General features: G+C 41.7%; 1 protein-coding gene and 1 long non-coding RNA gene across 15 annotated transcripts in view; one reads left to right on the top strand and one right to left on the bottom strand.

Annotated features, from left to right (window-relative positions):
- Positions 1 to 20,999, top strand: part of AOPEP (aminopeptidase O (putative)) — a 406,505-nt gene that overhangs the window by 114,868 nt on the left and 270,638 nt on the right. The window lies entirely within an intron of this gene.
- Positions 4,561 to 20,999, bottom strand: part of LOC145518355 (uncharacterized) — a 29,467-nt gene continuing 13,028 nt past the window's right edge. The window contains exons 4-6 of the long non-coding RNA XR_014062844.1: positions 16,935 to 17,018; positions 6,313 to 6,412; positions 4,561 to 4,752 (exon numbers count right to left, since the gene is read on the bottom strand). This is a non-coding gene — a long non-coding RNA (uncharacterized LOC145518355). The remainder of the gene's footprint in view (positions 4,753 to 6,312; positions 6,413 to 16,934; positions 17,019 to 20,999) is intronic.

Below are 20,999 nucleotides of genomic sequence, written 5' to 3' on the forward strand. Positions count from 1 at the left end.
TCACCCCTCTACCTACATTTGTAATCTTCTCTCTCTATTGATGTCATCATAGGCCCCTAATCTCTTCCAGCCCTTGAGCCTGAAATGGCCAGTCAAGCCTGGCTTTTCCATTTTTCCATTGCAAAGAAAAGGCTCGTACTTTTTTTTTTCCTCCCCTTGGTTATTTCTCTACAGAAGCATCATTACTGAATAGAACATACACTCCTTGGGTGAAAAAGAACCATGGGATTGAATGTGCAAAGTTTTCTGAGCTGGAATATTCCCAGTCTTGTGCGTTCTCACTCCTGAAACCACTCCACAGAGTGAGCACACACTCCTGGCCTCTGGACTGTGTTGTGCATGTGTTTTGGCATGGAGCGGCGTATGTATTTCTCTTAAGGCTAGACTTCTTTGGGGGAAAGCACCAACTTGGGAAACAGTTCTCAAGCAAAGCACAGTATATGAATAGTCCTGCTCAAGGGAACATTGCCTATGTCATACTACAGCCATTGTGCAGCTGGAACCCACCATGTCCAAGCTCTGTAGGCCTGTTTGCATAAAGCGGGTGAGAGATTTCCTTGTCACTTTATTCCCTGTTAAAATGTAATTGAAAGAATATCCCAGCTACTTTTTCTTCAAAAGAAGCAGTAACTTTAAAAGGCCAAAGATGTGAGGAAGCTCTCCTTTAAAAATGTATTACTTAAAAAAACAACAAAAAAAAAACTGATTACTTTGTGGGATTTGTGGGTACATTGCAAAAATCCACCCTGATTTAACCCCAGAGTGGAGCTCGAAGTAGCTTGAAGTAAAAATGTTTTATTTCTTGGTTAACTAACTGTGCTATTTATAGAGGTGACTCCTCAGAAAGTCTAGACATTGTTCCGGAAAGACGGAATGCCAAATCTGCCCTTCATGTTCCCAGTCAGCGTGCTGAAAATGACCACCTCCCTTCTTTACCATCAAATGGAAATCTTCGAATTCCATTTCACGATAGCGTGAGTGATACCTGAGCTCCCTGGCCAAAACTTAGGTTGGCCAAGGAGCTGGCAGTGGTCTTGTGAGCCTGGAGACCCACCACCAGGCCTTTGTTTCTTAGAGGCCAGCCTGCTGAGATATGGGGACTGTGGTTGGCAGACCCTAGTGTTCAAGTTGGGCTTCCCTGGTAGCTCAGCTAGTAAAGAATCCGCCTGCAATGCAGGAGACCCCGGTTCAATTCCTGGGTCAGGAAGATCCCCTGGAGAAGGGATAGGCTACCGACTCCAGTATTCTTGGACTTCCCTGGTGGCTCAGATGGAAAAGAATCAGTCTGCAGTGTGGGAGACAAGGGTTCGATTGCTGAGTTGAGAAGATCCCCTGGAGGAGGGCATGGCAAACTGTTCCAGTATTCTTGACTGGAGAATCCCCATGGACAGAGAAGCCTGGAGGGCTACAGTCCATGGGGTTGCAAAGAGTCGGACACCACTGAGCAACTAAGCACAGCACAGTTTTCAAGTTATTCTCTTCTGAGAGCCTAAGCACCTACTCTCAGAATGAGTCAGCTGCAATTTCTGGCTTTTATCAGCCATGTGCAATTTCTGAACATCTTACTGAAAGCTGGCAGTTGGAAAGGGATGGATGGGCACAGCCAAGGATTCATTCAGCAGACTCATGTCAATGGACAGGTGTGATGAATGCTGATGATTCTCTTGCTCCAGGAAATATGAAATCTTTAGCCTAAATCAGGATTTTCTACCTAGGTTCCAAGAAGAGTAGTTTTGTGGAATGTTAATAATGTGGGAAAAGGAACTGTGGGTTAATTAGTTTAGGAAATGAGTGGATTAAACAAAGTAAAAAGGGAGTCTTTACTGGAGGGCTTCTGAGAAAGCCTTTAATATCTTTATTATCCTGATTTAATATCCTGGCATGTATATGCCTCTCAAAGACCAGGCCAAAATATGCGATATGCCTCCAAAACATTGCTCAGGGATCCCCCTTTACAGTGCCCATTTCATCGGGCTGTTTCGGGTCTCAGGGAAACCACCTTCTCAAAACACAATTTAGAAAGTGATTCCTGGGGAAGAAGTATCTTGGAGCCCATGACATGACTGGCTGTAGGAGTCCAGCCTTCATGTGGTCAGTGGCAGCTGAGGCCTTGCTTTAGGGCAGTGAAGAAGACGGGCTCACCACTTAATGCTGGGGGTCCCACACCTTTCTGATTATGCATTGATTTTTGAACAATCACCCCTTCCATATATTTATATTTATTTATAAGTCATATACATTTAGTACAGTGTTACTGTATTAGGTTGGAGAAGGAAATGGCAACCCACTCCAGTATTCTTGCCTGGAAAATCCCATGGTTGGAGGAACCTGGTAGGCTGCAGTCCATGGGGTCACAAAGAGTCAGACACGACCGAGCAACTTCATACACGCACACACTATATTAGGTATACTATAAAATATATATATATATATATATATATATGATATACTATAAAACATGACTTAGTGACAGGACAACAACTATAAAATACATACAAAAATGGAAGTTTAAAAGAATGAGGAAAAAACATTGATGAAAGGAAGTTCTAACATTTCTTCCTGCACAACATGGGGTTGGCTAGTGCCCTAGGATCTCTGCAGCTGCCTGGGCCCCACCACGGAAACTCTGAGTCAGTGGGTTTGGGGTGCTACCTTGGTATCTGGAACGTTAACATGTCTGTCCAGGTGATTCGGCTGCAGGTGTTATTTTTTGGGAACTCTGGACAGGTAAGTATCTCTTGGGAATCTTTCACAGACTCTCCACCCTGCTGTCGTCTCTCAGGTGAGCATGTTAGACTGAGGAAAGAGGATGGTGGAGACATTCCTTGGTGATGCCCCCTGTTTGTTCGTTACTCATAAGGAAGGTGTGTTCCCCAGGAGTTGGGCCCAGTGACAGGTCAGAATCCCTGGCAAGTGACTGGGCCTCCCTAGCCTAGTTCTCTTCTCTGGAAAAGTAAGGGGCTGATTTAGAATGGCCTGCAGAGGGGCTTAGAGCCTTAACATTCTTTGATTTGATTAGGTTTGAGTTTTATTTTGAACAGGAGTGAGGGTGACTCAATTTCATTCAGTAATTTACATACATGTATATTTTCTTTTTGATGTAAGGGCTAGTTAGATCATAAGCCTGCAATTTTCTTGTTCTTGGGCACCTGGGCAGCAGTAGGCGTTTAAATGTTAGGTCTGCAAGCAGGAGGTTCAGAAGGGGCCTCTCTTACCTCTAGTTAATTGCAAAATAAACAGATCTCAAGGGCAGGGGCCCCTTCCTTTCATAATAGCCGCCTCTGCTCTGTGCACCATCAATGCAAAACAGCATTTCCAAACATTGCATCAAGAGTGTGCTCCATGGAAAAAGGCCTGCTGCCTTCAGCCTGGCAATTTCCCGCTCAGGCCCCTCAAAGTTAGCAGCTAACTTGTCCCCTCCCACCCACTCAGCCTTGTTTTTAGCCTCCAGATATCTCCATTTGCAAGCTAATAAGTTGCACATACATATGTTTGAACAGTTGTCAGGCTTGTCTGCTGCTCAAACTGTGCTTTGGTTTAAAACAAACAACAACAGAGAACCCAGAGGTGGGGGATGGATGAAGACATTTCAGTTTAACCTGCAGGTGGTGTTGTTTTGACCTTGACAGTCAGCTCTAAATGACCTGTTAAGCACCTTTGTGTGCTTCTGGGCACACCCACCTGGAAGATATTATATCCCCTCAGCTTTATGTGCCCCAGCAGGCAGGCACCAGGTCCCTGGCTTTTGTTTTCATCAGTGGAAGGTTAATGCATGCATGGCAGGACTTGACTGAGAGGGGCCCAGCTACAAATGCTGTTTTCGTTTAATTCTGATTTCTCTTCTTCCTTGGCCTAACCCTCCCCACCCTGGGCTCTCCTCTCAAACCCCTCCAGATTCCCTCCACCCCCAGTCTGTCTTCCCTGTTCTTTCAACCCCTCTGCTTGGCTTCAAACCATTTCTTCTTGGCTTTGATATCTCCTTGCAGAGCTGCAAGCAATCAGGAGATTATGGACCCCAGAGCTCAGCAAGGCACATTGCCTGGTAGGGGGGCTCAGGCCCCGGTCCCCAGGCCACCACAGGAAATGGGACCCAGAAAACCTGCCAGTCTCCATACCCTGTGCCCCTGTGCCTGTTCTGGTAACCAGATCCCCAGGGTTGGGGGTGGGGGTGGGGTGGGCAAAGTACTCTCTCAGATCAAGTGGTATCTGGGGAGACAGACCTCTTTGGGAACAATTCTGACCTTTCCTGTGTGGTCAAGGGTCATCTCTGCGGCATCTGTTTGAATTTTGTCCTTTTTAAACTTTGAGTTTTTCCTGGGCCTTCTGAGGCCCTACATAATGGTGTCTGGAAGTTGGGATGAGGAGAGTGAATGGACAGATGAAGGAATCCAGTTGGGTTCAGCCTCATGCCTACCAGTGCTTGGATAGTTTCAGGCAATTTGAGGATACAGATGCTCTTTATGCAGGGAATCCCTCTTCCTTGGCTTCCATGTCTAAGGCCCAACATTGTTGAAGGTAACCAGTACTATATTTCTAAAGGTAGAGATGAGAAGGAGGGTGTTTGTTCTCAAGAACAAATGTACATCTTATTATCCTGTAATACTTTCTCCGATGTCCGAAAGGAAATGGGCCCACATCTGGATATTTACCTTTCCAATGCTGCCTGCACCAGCCATGTGTTCTGCCGTTGAGTGATCTCCCAGAGGTGCCTCTGCTGGTCCTCTGACACCCCCCTGAGATGAGACTCAAGATCTGAGAGGAAGATCAGTGCTAGTCAACCCATCCTCCTCAGACCTCAGGAAACCTCCTAGGCTGAGGCAGTACCTCACACTGTCTCCCTCCAGTGATGCACACCTTGTACCCCTCACAGTCCTGCCCCGGGGGCCCCTCTGTGTTGGGATCTTGTTATTTAACTTTTGGCACAAGTCCTTCCCTGGGATTTCCCAGTTGGAATGAAGAGTAGAGTAGGGTGAGTAGCATCTGGAGTGAGGGCAATTGGACTAAGCTTCCAACCACCAGGGGAACCGGGTCTCAGAGAAAGTAAGAGAAGCAGAAATATAAGAGATAACTGGTGTTCACTTGTGTGCCCTGCCCTTCCTATGGGTCTATGATCATTTTTGGCCTAAGGTTGTTGAGCTGTGTTTCTGACATTTACAGCCCAGAACCCAGACTAATTTCCAAGGGCTACTTCTTTTTTGCCTCTACAAACAAAAGCCTCATTAGACCTTAGGATTAGTAGTCAGTGGTTTTGAGCAGCTCTGGATCCTGTCCCCTTAAGCCTTCATTCTTTAATGATTCACCTGACTCTATAGGTTGTAGAGTGTCTCCATATATGTGTGTTTGTGAGGGTCAAATGAGAGACTATATATAAGTATGGGCTTCCCAGGTAGCACTAGTGGTAAAGAACCCACCTGCTAAGGCAGGAGATATAAGAAATTTGGGTTCAGTCCTTGTGTTGGGAAGATCCGCTGGAGGAGGGCATGGCAACCCACTCCAGAATTCTTGCCTGGAGAATCCCATGGACAAAGGAGCCTGGTGGGCAACCCACTCCAGAATTCTTGCCTGGAGAATCCCATGGACAAAGGAGCCTGGTGGGCTACAGTCCATAGGGTCACAAAGAGTTGCAACTGAAGCCACTTAGCATGCACACACACATTTAGGTATATGTATATACATACAACATCTATTAACATATAACACACACACACACACACACACACACACACATATATATACATACATTCTCTCATTTGATCCTCCCAGACAAGCTCTCAGTCCCCGTCCATGTCCCAGCTGTCACAAGTTCCCCACAGCTTATTTTTGTGGCAGCTCTGCCCAGCCATCCTAAGACCTGGGAGCCCTGTTACTGATGAGGCCTCTCTGCCCAGCCCCTCCCGTGATTCGCCCACTTTCTGCCCAGCTGAGTAGTTTATCTTGTGGGGTGATGAGTCCCAGCAGGTGCTGACAGCCAGGATCAGGACCTGGACTTCTGTGTCTCTCTGAGGCGTAGGGCAAGTGGAGCCTAATGATGGGTTGTATGCTTGAGCTGAGTGACAAAAACCCGCTGGCCCACACAGGGGTTGTGAGCTAAGCCAGGGCAAGTCCTAGGTGACTAAGCGGATCTACTGCTGTGCTGCTGTTACTGCATGCTCCTTCAGAGTCCATGTTTGTCCTGCCAACCCTCGGGATGCTGTTTGAGATGACAGAAGGAGAGCTCTGACTTTGCAGTCAGAAGACCAGGTGCCACTGCAACTGTGCTGTTGACTATTGTGAAACCCAGCCCAGTGATTTGTTTGTGAAATCTCTACTCACCTCCAGGAGTCTTGGGCACATTTGATAAGATCATGTGTCAAATGCCCTCTGCAAATATTGGTCCCTTGTTTCAGTCGGCTTGGAGAAACTTGGTAGTTTTCTAGGTCAAAAAACATCTAAGATTTATTGCTTATTAACGTGAATCACAAGCTTTAAGGTCCCTACCAACTCAGAATGTCCAAGATTCCCTGAAATAATAGCTGCAGGGAGAAGAAAAAATAGGTGTGATAAGTTGCCATGGTAGTATGAAAACATGAAAAGTTTGTTTCAAAGAGTTCCTGAGTCCAGATTACTCAGACTGTACTACAAGTGGAATTTCTCATTTCTCTGAAGGAGAATTTTAGAGTAGCTCCTTGTTAGGTCTTCCTTCAAGGAAGTAGCTTGAACTTTAGTAGTTTAAGTATATGTATTAACTTTCCTTCCCCTCAAAAGGAAATTGAAAAAGGCAGCAGAATAAAACCCCTGGGCGTTCTGATTTAGGTCAAATGCATTTCTTAGATCTGTTTCCATATCTAATAATAAACTGAAAGAAATCCTTCTCTTCTGGAGATTTGGGATCCCAACTGGACTCAACTGTCTAAGCTCCTCTGGGGCTTTGGGTCCACTGGTTGGACCCAACCAGTGTTTTGACCTTGACAGCAAGGACTGAACACAAGGACTGAACCCAAGTTTCTTATATCTCCTGCCTTAGCAGGTGGGTTCTTTACCACAAGTGCCAGCTGGGAACTAATGAAAGAACCTAATGAAAAGAGGTCCTTGACCTCTTTTCCCATCACATTTGGATCATAGATTGAGTCCAGTCCACTCCTGAAGCAGTTTCTCTGGTCTGTTCTCAGTATCAGAGGCATTATCTGACCTGTGCTTGAAAGGACCATGTGATGGGAACTTCCAAAAGAACGCTGTGTTGCCATATCTGCTGCTTCCGAATGGAGCCAGAGGCCCAGAGTCAGAAGTAGGGCCAGGATGGAGGGGCTAGCAGCAGCAGGTGGGGGGTGACCTGCACTGCTCTCCTTTGAATACCAGCCCCGCCCTGCAGCCCTTCCAAGGTCCCTGTCCCAGAAGCACACACAGCATTATGTAAATAGTACTGCCTGGTTGATTGAGATAATCCTGTAGACCAGAATGAGAATGGCTCACAACACTTCTCCAAAAGAATCAACCCAAGAAAGCCTTTGAATAATAAATTTCCCTAGTAAAATTGTTTTCTATTTTTGTTCCCCTCTTGTCTTCCCATCTGCCCATCCCTCTCATTAATTGTTGTTATTTAGTCACTAAGTTGTATCCAACTCTTTTGCCACCCCATAGACTGTAGCCCACCAGGCTCCACTGCTCATGGAATTCTCCAGACAAGAATACTGGAATGGGTAGCCACTTCCTCCTCCAGGGGATCTTCCAGACCCAGGGATCGAACCTGTGTCTCCTGCTTGGCAGATGGATTCTTTACCACTAAGCCACCTGGGAAGCCCAATATCACTTATATGATAAGTGGAATCTAAAAAATGATACAAATGAACTTATTTATGTATATACTGGCATTAGCTTTTTGTATAAGCCCCCATGTCTTGTTAAAAAACAAAATTCAAAAAAATAATTGAAGATCTAATTGGCTTTATTCATTGATTCATGAATCGGACAGCAAGCAGAAAGGTACTCTGGGAAGCTGTACAAAATGGAAGGTTTTTAAAGGCACAAAGTGGGTGAACAGGGAAATCAAAAATAAGAGAAAGGGTTGTTTCAGGTGAAGTCACCTTCCTTTGGAGGAAAGGCATCTCTGTCATGCAGATGACCTCACTAATGTTGATTAGGAAACTCCAGACTTTGGTTGAAAATTCTCCCCCTGGGAGAGGCTGAAACTGCAATCGTGCTATGTAGGTTCTGATTTGCTGCTGTGGGTTTTAAGCCCAAGTGACAACACTTTGGGTCAGTTGTTTCTTTTTTAGGGGGTCTCCATGCAGATGCAGTAATAAATAGCCAATAAATCTCTACAGATTCCCTCCTTCTTTTATACAGAAGAAGGCAGAGCACACACCCTGCTTATACTGTGCTTTTATCGCTTTACATGATAGCCTGGATTTCTGTCTATTATTAGGCCTTAGAGAGTTTTCTCATTCTTTTTTTATTTAATTGCATGGTATTCTACTCTATGGAGGTTCTCAGTTTATTTTTCCAGATTAGGGATCTTTGAGCTTTTCCCAGTATTTTACTGTTGTAAACAATGCTGCATGGAGCATTTGGTGCATTTTGAAGTCAGTAAATTGCACAGATTCTGTTATTCTGCTGCTATTCCTGCCATCTTGTGGGAAGTAGAGATGGGCCTGCATCTTATTTATCCCCCACTAATGCTATAACTGTAGGTTAAAACGTGACTTTTTTGTGAGATTTCCAAAGCAATGGAATATCAGCACTTTTGTGTGGCTCACTAAAGCAGGGATGGAAATAAGATTAATAAACCTAATGTATCATTGTGAAGCTCTTGCTTATTTAGGCCCAAGTCCTCATCTAATAATGGAGAAGGAAATGGCAACCCACTCCAGTATTCTTGTCCGGGAAATCCCATGGACAGAGGAGCCTGGTGGGCTACAGGCCATGGGGTCGCAAAAGAGTGGGACACAACTTAGCAATAAACAACAACAACCTCATCTAATAAACCAAGTGGAAGCATTGATGATCCCCTTTTCAGTAGTTTTGTAGTGGTCTTGTTCCTCAGATTTTGTTAATTTTAATGACTGTAAAGTTGTGTTCATCCTATTCTCAGTAACTTTGGAAGTTTCAGGAACTTTTTTTTAAGAAAATGAATCCACATATTTAGGAAACTTTTTTTTTTTTTAAAGAAAATGAACCCACATATTTTATATTTTTAAATAGCATTAAGAAGTGCCATTAATTTTTCTAGGTTAGAGAACTCGATATTATTTATATAATTTGAGCCATTGGTGCTTTTTATTTGGGTTGCGCCCTGGCGTTGAGTGAGCCATACTAGCTGGTGTGGGGACCTGCCGCTGGGCTTCTAAGAGCAGAGCCTTTCCTTCAGAGTTAGGCTGGTGAGAGGCTGCACTGAGCTCAGACCAGCAACCAACCTAATGAAATAATGCCTTTGTGTAGGTTTCAAGTCAGAAAATTCGAAGGAGGAAAAGGGAAAATATTCTTTAACCACATAGAAAAAAATGAAGGGGAAGGCGGATGCTATCTCTTTTTTAAATAGGAGGATGTTGAGGAGACAGAGATTTTTAATGGGTTTAATCTTCAGACTTAGGCAGAAGGCCAAGCATGATCTGAATACAGAAAACACAGAATGAAATGCCAGGAAGGGAAATGGAAAGTAGTGGGTTATGGAAACAACCAAATGTGTCCGAATTTCCAGGCTCTTCAAGGAATTGGTTGAATTGTGGCAGCGTTGCTGAAACAGTTTTTAAGCTCAGTTGAACATCCATACACCACTCCCCACATAATTCTAGAGCATATCACTCAAAATTCAATTTGAAATAGTAGGCAGGGCCTAGCCTGCTACTCTATTATGGTTTGATGTTGGCCAGAATAATCTGATTTCTTCAGTAACATCAATGGGAGGCAAGCAATGGATATGATTTATCTCAGCCTTAATAGGGCATGACACTGAAGAACAAATTTGGAAAATGTTTTACCAGCACGGCAGATTATTTTTTAAAAATCTCTAAAGGGCAACCACTTTAGTGGATACCAAATTAATATAAGCTGTAGGCCTCAGCACTATGTGTGTGCAAACACACACCACAAGCATTTGGCCTATTGACTTCTCTGGTGGTTATTTCCTGTAGACACACACACAGAATGTAGTGATCACCACACTGGTTTGGCAGGACAGTCATCACTTAGGGGAAACAGACAAAGAGAACCGTTACAGAAGGGCTCCGAGGTTCAGAAAGCATAGAGATTGGAGCTGCTGGTCATTTGTGTCACCTCCCCCACCTGGCAGGGCCCTGAACCCCTTTACAGATTTGGTCATCTTGTTAGAAGCTAAAAAGCAGCAACTGGAGGGTCATTTTTCTTATATTTTGAAATGGATGCCTCATCTGATGAGTAGACTTGTGCTTGTCTGGCTTCTAAGGCCAAAGGAAATGACTCTTCATAGGAAGAAAATTTTGGGGGAAGTTCTTTTTTATAGCTAACCCTCGCTCCTCTTGCTGCAATAGCACACCTTCTCTCACAGGCTAAATCCAGCAGCAGAAGAGCTGGTCACCCCTTCCTGAATCAGAGGGTGCTTATTGCTTATTTGCTTTGTTCCTAAACCTTCCAGCTTTTGCTTTTCTGAGCTAGATAATCCCACCAGTTTTGAGTTCCTTTTTATGTTTCTGTTTTCCTTTTCTTTAAGCATTTCAGTTGCTTTCTTCTGGATCACTTTCTAGTTCTCTTTATTACTCAGAAGTTGCAGAGTCCAAAACCAGACACAGGAAGCTGCAACAGTGTCTCCATGGTGAACGCAGGGTCCATTTATGGAGCTCTTAACCCTAGGTCCAGCATTGTCCTGAGGACATTTCATGTGTTGTCCTGTTGAAGCTTTTACAGCCTCTACAGGGTAGAGGTTATTATTACTGGCATTTTGTAGATGAAGAAACAGAAACGAGTAGTTCTCTGTCTTTCCCATCACCCAAGTGACAGCCAAAATTCAACCCCAGCCTCTGCCTGTGGAGCCTATAGCCTGAACCCCTTTTCCCTGGTGCCATGATTTCACTCACCAGCCCCAGAATCTTATATTTAACTCTAACAACTGTGCTAGGCAGCTGACTCTCTTTCCATTTATATCATTATAGCTCCCTTTACTACTTTATTAACACATGGTTAGTCATTCCTTACTTCAGACTGGTCAGCATGTGTTCCTGGAAATTCATTTTCTTTAACCACTTTTCCAAGTTCTTTGATTCTCTTTGGATTCCAATTCAGTGCTTCAAGAGGCTGTTAACTCCTCTAAGCTTGATTCCCTGAAAGACCTAATGAGGTCTCTTAACTGGCACGCCTTTTAGCAAGTCTTGAGTGTCCCGTGCCCTTCCTGATGTCATTCCCCACATTACGCTGGCCGTCCTCTGGGTTTCCATGCCAGACTGAATGGAATGATGTGTAGAGTGAGCCACAGTGTTGGCTACCTATTCAAAGTTGTAGGATCCACTAGAATTTCACAGTAACTTCAGAACTAGGGAAATCTCACTTGGATTTTGTTTCAAGGACAGAGTTATCAAATACTCATTGCTCTTACTGAGAATCTGGGGCACTGCCAACATGCCAGTTTGTGGAAGCCATGCCTTCGGAATGAAAAAACACTGTCTATGAAAAATATTCACCCGATGCTGAATTTTATCACAACCAGCAATACCAGGCATGTAGATGACATTCAGTTACTATTTATAAAGTGAGGGAAAGAGTGCATATTATAGGGGTAGCAGTGATGATGAAATCAACTTTACTTTTTGCCAAAGATGTCTGGTGTGATTTTCCCAGTGTATGGCCATCAGCTTAAACAGGGGAGAGTAAGATAGGAATCACCATTAGAGTAATACCCAAAATGAAAATTAAAATGAAAGGCATTCTCTCATAACACATTTTTTAGGAATAACAACAACAACAAAAATCAGTGTTTCAGAATCTCCTCAAGCCCCTTAAAAGAGGATCTCAGGAGTCTTTGGTCTTTAGCATTTCTTTTCTTCTGTCCTTTCCTGGTTTCTTTCCCAAAGATGTTAAAATCAGCCAAGACTGGTCTCCTGTGAATCCCTTGCAGTCATACCCATCATCACAAATGTATGCTCTCTGCTATGTTTACGAGCTCCCAGGCATTTGGAAACACTGTTGGGAATAGTTTGTAAGTTTCAGGTGGAACCAGAAAATAAACAATTTCATTTCTACCTCGGTGATTTTGCTCTTTCATCCAATGGTCAAATTCAGCTCAAAACAGGATCTTGAGTGCAGAAGTTTTTTTTTTTTCTTTTCTGATGACTGCGTAGCGCACGCAGTTAGTCTGTAAACCATGGAAATGTGTTCCTGAGTGAATTTGCAGAAGGGTGTGGAACCAAGAGCTGAAGGCCCAGCAAGAAAATGGTTCCTTATTTACAACACAAGGGAGTGAAACTCCTGAGGCTCGAATTCTATGTCTCCTCTAGGGAATCATGGATGCATTCATTTACCTTGATGGAGGAAAATAATTAAATAGAGAAAACAACTATTCTTTTCATTTCTTTTTCCTCTTTCAGTTTTGCTCTCTAGTTTTTGTAATACTGTTCTCAAGTCTTGAAAATACAACTGCTTCCCATTTGGTAAGCAATTTTTTTCCCCTTTCCATTTGGCAACAGCATTTTCCTGTGTTTTCAATGGCACCAAAATTAACATGGCTGTTTTTATTTAACAGGAACAACTTCAAGTTTTATATTACACGCCCAGCCAAAGAATCTTTGATTTTGCCCTGGTGTTTCCCAATATGTTAGCATGGCTTTGAAAACAGGGCTCTTTAACTGCTGTTGCAAAGACAGCAGGGACAGCATGGCAGATTGGGGAGGGAGGAGTGGGAGAATGGAGGAGATGAGGGAAACTGGCCTCCCCCAAGTTACTATTTTTAAAGTTTGCTTGCCTACTGAATAGCTCAATTTACAAATCCTACTGGATATCATTTTGACCTTCCCCACTTTTCTTTCCTGTTGAAAGCGTGATGGATGCGTTGGTGGGAGACAAACCATTTGTTCTATAGTTTTTTCCATGTGCTTGCTCCCTTATGAACACCAGATCCTCCACTCCCCTCAGTATGGGATACCCACACTGTCAAAAGTGTCCTGCGGGAGGTATCCAAGCCCAGATTTCTTAGGAGGTGGGATCTGTATCCCAATTAGAACACTCCAGGAAACACACATCTTTATTTGTTAAACAAATAGTCTTATGTGAGCCTTGGCTAGGATACTCACTTATTTTAAATAAATGAAGTAAACATTAACATGCAGGGGAGCACTTTCTTATGTATCCTGTAACTTTGAAGCCCAATTTTAAGGTTTTAAGTTAGAACATGCAGAGCTCTTTTTTCCCTTGGCTTGGGTTCTAGAGAATGTTGTTTCCTCATTTAGTAATTGGAGAGTTAATGGGGTTCTTTGTGATGCTACTGTAGGAGAGAGACTGTGTTTTATTCAATTCTGGGACTGTAATTAAAGTGGCGCCCATTGGCATAGTTAGAGTTAAGATCGCTTCAGTTTTTCCAATATAAACTCATATTCAGGGTTTTAATAACCAGCTATAAAAATTAGCTTCTAGCTACAGACCTGGCATATTCAGTGTCAGCCTAGGAGTAACCTTTACTTTAAAAAAAAAAAAAGTCTTTTTAAAAATATAATTAAAAAATCAGTTTAGTTGTTTATAATATTAAGTTATAAGGTTGCAAGGAAATAAAAATAGCTTCTTTTTTTTAGCAAAAACTTGTGACCTATTTTTAAAATATGGACAGAGTTGTAATGTATTTTTTATATCTTCAAAGGAAAATACAGCAAAATCTCTGTAAAATTTGTTTTAAAATGATATTGTTTCAGTTTTCCTTATGATGACAGGCAGGGCATTTTTATTCTCTAAAGACATGAGCCTCCCATAGGACTACTGGCAAAGCTGTTTTGTCAGTGGGCTTCAAGTTCAAAACTCCTGTTGAGCTCTTCCTGATAAATGGAAATATGGCCAGCCTTTCCAGTTATGAGGCCATGGCTACTCACTTACTCCACTCCACCCTAACCTTCTGGGCTCTACATGTTGGAACACAGTGAGTAGCCCAGGCACAAAGCCAAGTTAGAGACCCCCTTGGAGGCCTGGGGAGCCTTCCCCTAGTCCTTGCTCTGTGTCACACAAGGAGTGTGCCTCTGTAGGAGTCTCTCTTCAATTCAGTGGCATTTGTTGCAGCAAGTGACTTTAGGTGGGGCCATTTGTGTACATGCTGAGAGTTGGATATAGCACAGTTTGTCCAGGTGATTCAAAGGTTCTCTAAATAGAACCGCCTTTAAAACATCCTGCTTGACAGGTTGACTGTCAGGGTAAAAACCCATTCTTTTTCTGGTCGCCAGGGTCTTGACTGATGACATGTGATGATAGTGATGGTAGTAGTAGTTGTGGTGGGGGGGAGAAGGAAAGGTAGTATTGGTTATGATGATGGTGCTGATAATGTTACTAGTGGACGTGAGATGGCCATGATTGTAGTCAATGGCAATACCAACAGTGGAAATGCAGAAGTAACAATGGTGATAGGATACAGATGGTGGTAGCGGCAGCACTGCGGGCTATAGACAGAAGCCATTCTTCATCTTACAGATGCAGTGGCTTAGGGAATCTGCTTGTCGTCCCTTCTCTACCCACAGTATGCCCGGTGGAGCTAACAACTAGCTTTTGGTAAATCTTGCCTTCCACTGAACGATGAGGTTGGTTTGTGGGAGAGACGAGCACATGCCCTTTTTCAGAGGCAGGTCTCCATTTTCCGGTCAGAGAACAGTCCATCTTCTTTGTATGGTTTCCAGGTTAGGATCAAGGAACACAGTGACCTGAAGCCCAGGAATCAGAGTCATTAGAAGAGAATGGGACATATCTAGTAATTCTACCAAAACTGAATTGCTGCTGTGTCCTAGGAACCATGCTCTGTGTTTATATACATAATTATCTATAAATTCTTTCAACTACTCTGTAGAGTAGGTTTTTATTATTTTGGTTTTACATATTTAGGAAAGTGAGGCTTGGCTCATAGGTAGCAAAATTAAGATTTGAAAACCATGATCGGTGTGACTCCTACTTCTTCCTTCTTCGCAGCCACCAGAGAGCTATTTCAGCCCTCATAAGGCTTTCTAGAATGTTTCTTGTCTTTGCTTAGGTAAGGGTATGAGAAGAAATTCATAAGAGAATATTCTATATTTGGTTTTCTTCTCTAACTTATCGTGATGGCAAAGAATGCTTTTTCTCCCTACATATTTCCTTACACTCATAGTGTACTCAGATGACCCTTTTACAATTCATATGGGAACTGTTTGGAGGCTCTTCCCACATGTTTTCAAGACTGGAACTGTGGCGTGATCTTTTCCTGACCTGGCTGGTCTTTGGCCAAATAGGACATTGAGCAAGCCAGAAACCAGGCCCCAACAGAAAAAAGCAAATAGAGATAAATATTTATCCTCGTCCCAGTGGGATCCCTAGGTTTTCAGGATCAAAGACCTACTTTGTGTGTGTCTGTTCGTGAGCCTTGGATAAGTATACAGAAGTAGGCAACTGGCAGGGTAGTAAAGACTCTGTGGTACCCAGGCTCTTTAACCCTCAAATAAATTCCCTGGGGACATTAGGGGAGAAAAAGCAAAACAAAACAAAAAGCCAGAATCTCATTTATAAAAAGATAAATTTAAATTGATTTCCCTAGGCACAGAATAAGAAAAAGATGGAGAAACACAGTGGGAACAAAAAGAAAAGAAAAAGATGAGAAGTGAAAAAGAAAAAACCAGAGACAGATCCCCAAAAAGAGAGAAGGATGCAGAGCAAAAGTTCTAGAGTTGGTACAGGGGAATATTTCTATAGGAAGCATGAAGGCAGATGCTATAATAGATGTTTTTCTTTCCAATTCTGTGAGTTGTCTTCTCAATTTCTTGATAGTGTCCTTTGAAGCACGAAAGCTTTTCTTTTTGATAAAAATTCAGTTTATCTTTTTCTTTGGTTGCTTGTGCTTTTGGTGTCATATCTAAGAATCCATTGCCTGATCCAAGGTCATGAAGATTTACACCTATGTTTTCTTAGAAGAGTTTTATAATTTTAGCTCTTTCCTTTAGGTCTTTAACCTATTTTGAGTGGTATGATATGAAAACTTCATCCTTTTGCATGTGAATATATACTTGTCCCAGATTTTTATTCCTTAGTTCAACAAATATATATGATGTACACGTTGTATGCTAGGCGTTGTGTTGGATGCCAGGGATAGAAATGCAAACAAAACAGTGGTATCAGAATGTCTCAGACCTGGGGATTTAAAAAAGCAATTCAAGAAACTTGGGAGGTAAGGTAGACTTTTAGAGGATTTAGAGGATTTCAACTCTTGAGCAGAGATTTTTACAGTATAATACAAGGAAACCTGCATTAAAATTACCTGGATTGCTTGTTAACAAAGCAAACAGATTGACTATATATATATACATATATATATATATAAGTCATTCTTATATAATTCAAGTATAAGAATTACTGCTTTATATATTGAAAGCTAGCCAGGCCTGGTTATTATTTCCTATTAGATTATTATTAAAAATCTGAATATCATTGATTTATATTTTTCAACATGAAAGAAGTCAGACTTCTGTGGCCTTATTTTAAGATCCAAAGTAGTGAAGCCATTGTCTAACCCACATACCAGACTGCAGTTGTGGAAGTCATTCTTCCAAGAGCCTATTGATGAAGAAATATTTTAGTTGGGAAATATGATATATCTCTGGAAAGAGAAGTAAAAAATGATTCCCCATTCCTGAACTGGATGCACTTCACGAAACAAGCTATATCCACAATGCCAGGGCATTTGGCAGAGTGTCCCCGAGCAGCTGGCTGCAGCTGCTCTTTCTACCAAATTCTTCTCTCTTCCATAAGCACACATACAAAACATTTGTGTGAATACCCCTTACTCGTCCTGGCTGCTTGGCAAGTGCTGGCTGGCACCAGGGAGACTCTTCTCCTCTCGCACTTAGATTTCCTTTGCTGTTCATTCCCTGAATGGAGAAAGAACAAAATGCCTTGATGCTAGCTCTCTCTTGGTGTTTGGGGCATTTGGTAGTTTGGATACTACCTGACTTCATGACTTCAGGTGGCACAAGGGAGCTCTATAAAGGGGAAACACAATGACACTTTCACAGGTGTTTCTTTACTTTGTCTGCACAATCTTAAGGGTTCATGTGTGTGAAAGAGCAGTGTTAGGAAAATAACAGCATGAGCCACATCAAGTGTTTGACTTTTAAAATGGGAACTGAACTACTTCCAGCATATGAACTGACTGACTATAAGACTGCTTTTGTATATTCTCTAAGGAATGGAAAGGGGAAAGGTGATGATCATTTGAAATGTTACACTGAGTCCTAGAAGAAAATATGAATGAATTTCTTTTTTGACCTGAAAGTTGAAAAAAAAAATCCTGGCTTCAAAATCTAGAACCAATAAAATGAAAGATTAATAAATTAGACATGAAAACAGAATATATTTGCATGTAAAGGAAAAAATAAAAGCAAATTATTCATTGGGAAAAAAAATCTGCAGTTTAAGCCACAAATAAATAATGAGCTTCTAAAAACAGAATAGAAAAACACCCCACAACCATATAGAAAAATGAGCTAGAGATGTAAACAAAGAGTTCACAGGAAGGAAATGTAAATATCTCTGAAACCTAGGAAAAGATGCCCAACTTTGCTCATCATAGGAGAAATGCAAACTAAAACTTCTGAGTTATCTTACCTATCAGACTAGCAAAGCTCCAAGAATTTGACAACATACTCTGTTGGTGGAGCACAGGGAAACGGGCCATCTACTTTGCTGGTAGAAATACAAAACAGTTTAACTTCCATAGAGGGGAATTTACACTTATCTAGGAAAATTAGATAGGTGTTTGATTTAGCAGTCCAGTTTCCAGGAAATTATATTAAAGATGCACTGGCAAAAAAAATATGAAAATACTTGTATATGTGGTTATTTATTGGCACAGCAAAAGACTGAAAACAACCCAAATGCCCATCAATTTGGGCCTATTTAAAGAAACTATGGTACATACACACAATGGAGCATTATACAGCTGTATAAAGAAATGAAGATTATTTCTAAAGCCATCTTTAGGTGTGTTGTTAGGTGGAAAGAACAAGATGTAGAAAATGTATGCATGGTATGTTAAATATCAATTGCATTGCATGCTGCATGCTCAGTTGCTTCAGTTGTGTCTGACTCTCTGCAACTCCATGGACTGTAGCCTACCAGGCTCCTCTGTCCATGGGATTCTCCAGGCAAGAATACTGGAGTGGGTTGCCATGTGCTCCTCCAGGGGATCTTCCTGACCAGGGCTTGAACCCACATCTTTCATGTCTCCTGCATTGGCAGGCAGGTTCTTTACCACTAGTGCCACCTGGGAAGCCCAATCAATTCCATTGGTATTTAACAAAAACAGTGGAAATATAAATGATTCTTTGGTGGCTTAGTTGGTAAAGAATCTGCCTGCAACAGAGGAGATCACCTGCAATGCAGGAAATGTGGGTTCAGTCCCTGAGTCAGGAAGATTCCCTGGAAAGGAAATGGCAACCTACTCCAGTATTGCCTGAAAAATTCCATGGACAGAGGAGCCTGGTAGGCAACAGCCCATGGTGTCACAAGAGTTGGACATAACCTAGCAACTAAACCACCACCAATATAGAAGGAAGGTAACAAGGGTGGCAAGGACAAGTATAGATAGACTTCTGCTGACTATACTTGCTTTGTGTATTTGACTTTGAAACTAAGTAAATATTATATGTAATTATAAAACTAGTTATTTCAAGCCATCTCTAAAGATTAAAAGCAAATGAAACAAATGAACTTGTCTGTATTTTGGAGCTAGTAGCATAGCTGCACAGAATAACTATTCCAAGTGACTTTAAAGTATGGTGATTTGATCTGTACCAGTAATACTATAGTGGGATGACTCTGGTCTATCTAGCATGATTTGTAGTGATGATATTGTTATTTTGAAACTGTTGCCTATTGTAGGGTGAAGCAAATGAATAATTATGTTAGTGTCTTTGATAACTGAGATTTAAGGCATGGGAGAAAGAAGATACAGATGTAAAATTGATGAGGTGAAGTAAAAACTTAATAATCATGAATGTGAATTGGAAGTGTGTGTATGAACTCATCATGAGAAAAAAAAATTTCCCATCTCTGTCAGCTGAAAGGCTGAGGAATAGTATCTAGCTCAGTAGCAGTGAACATCCCAAGAACATAGTGTGTGGAGTCTAAGACCCTTTTCTTGCTAAAAGGAACTAAGACTCTTTATAGACATGGTTATTTCCAAATCTGGGGCAGACAGTGTATAACTTTGGGTGGCAATGTATAACTGGAGTTTCTTGTCTTACCACAAAGCAAAGAAACTATAGAGACAACTAGAGCCATTGCCAAAAGACTTAGGAACCAAAGTGAAGAAGTTCTTACTGGGACAGTTTGAGCATCAATAGGGTAATAAACTGCAGCGGTTTAAAACACAGCACACACGTTTAAACCCATGAGTTCACAATTATAAAAATAAATTCACATAATTGGTTGCCTTTTAAGGATGCTGGAGAATTAACGCACCATTTTTAAAAGAAATAAATAAAGGAAAAGAATTAGGTATTTATCCTATCTTTCTCGCAAACACTGCATCTCAGCATAATCAAATTGTTGAGAAAGTGAGTTTCTCTTTATAGAAGAATTTCAGCTAATAAATTAAGAAGTAATGGTTTCCTTTGCTGTGCAAAAGCTTTTAAGTTTAATTAGGTCCCATTTGTTTATTTTTACTTTTATTGCTTTTGCCTCAGGAAACAGATCCAAAAAAAATATTGCTACAATTTATGTCAAAGAGTGTTCTATGTTCTCTTCTAGGAGTTTTATGGTTTCAGGTCTTACATTTAGGTCTTTAATCTATTTTCAGTTTATTTTTGTATATGGTGTGAGGAAATGTTCTAATCTCATTGTCTACTTCAACAAAACAACAAAGCAACTGACAGAATGGGAGATAATATCTGTAAATGATGTCACTGACAAGGGGTTAATATCCAAAATATATGAACAGCTCATACAGCTCAATATCAAAAAACCAAACAACTCAGTCAAAAAATAGGCAGAAGACCTGAACAGACATTTTTCCAAAGAGTATATATAGATGTCTAAAAGACACATGAAAAGATGTTCAACATCACTAATCATTAGAAAAATGCAAATCAAAACCACAATGAGATATCGCTTCACACCTGTCAGAATGACTGTCATCAAAAAGTCTACAAATAACAAATGTTAGCAAGGTTTTGGGGAGAAGGCAATGGCACCCCACTCCAATACTCTTGCCTGGAAAATCCCACGGACGGAGGAGCCTGGTAGGCTGCCGACCATGGGGTCGCTAAGAGTCGGAAACGACTGAGCGACTTCACTTTCATACATTGGAGAAGGAAATGGCAACCCACTCCAGTGTTCTTGCCTGGAGAATCCCAGGGACGGGGGAGCCTGGTGGGCTGCCTTCTATGGGGTCACACAGAGTGGGACACAACTGAAGCGATTTAGCAGCAGCAGCAGCAAGGTTTTGGAGAAAAGGGAACTCCTGTGTATACTGTTGGTGGGAATGTAAATTGGTGCAGCCACTGTGGAAAACAGTATGGTGGTTCCTCAAAAAACTAAGAATAGAACAACTATATGATCCAGAAATTCTGCTCCTGGATATATATCTGGAAAAAGTGAAAATACTAATTCAAAAAGATACACTTGCTATTCTAAGCAACATTGTTTACATTGTTTACAATATAATCTATTCATTAATAGAAGAATGGATAAAGAAGATGCAATGTGGCCTAATGTGGATGGACTTAGAGAATATTATGCTTAGTGAAATAAGTCAGACAGAGAAAGACAAATATTGTACATATCACCTATATGTAGAATCTGAAAAACAATACAAATGAATGTATATAGCAAAACAAACTACATAGTGG

This window comes from Giraffa tippelskirchi, chromosome 1 (genome assembly GCF_054371585.1).
Source record: "Giraffa tippelskirchi isolate mGirTip1 chromosome 1, T2T-mGirTip1v1.2.pri, whole genome shotgun sequence".
Classification (NCBI taxonomy): Eukaryota; Metazoa; Chordata; class Mammalia; order Artiodactyla; family Giraffidae; genus Giraffa; species Giraffa tippelskirchi.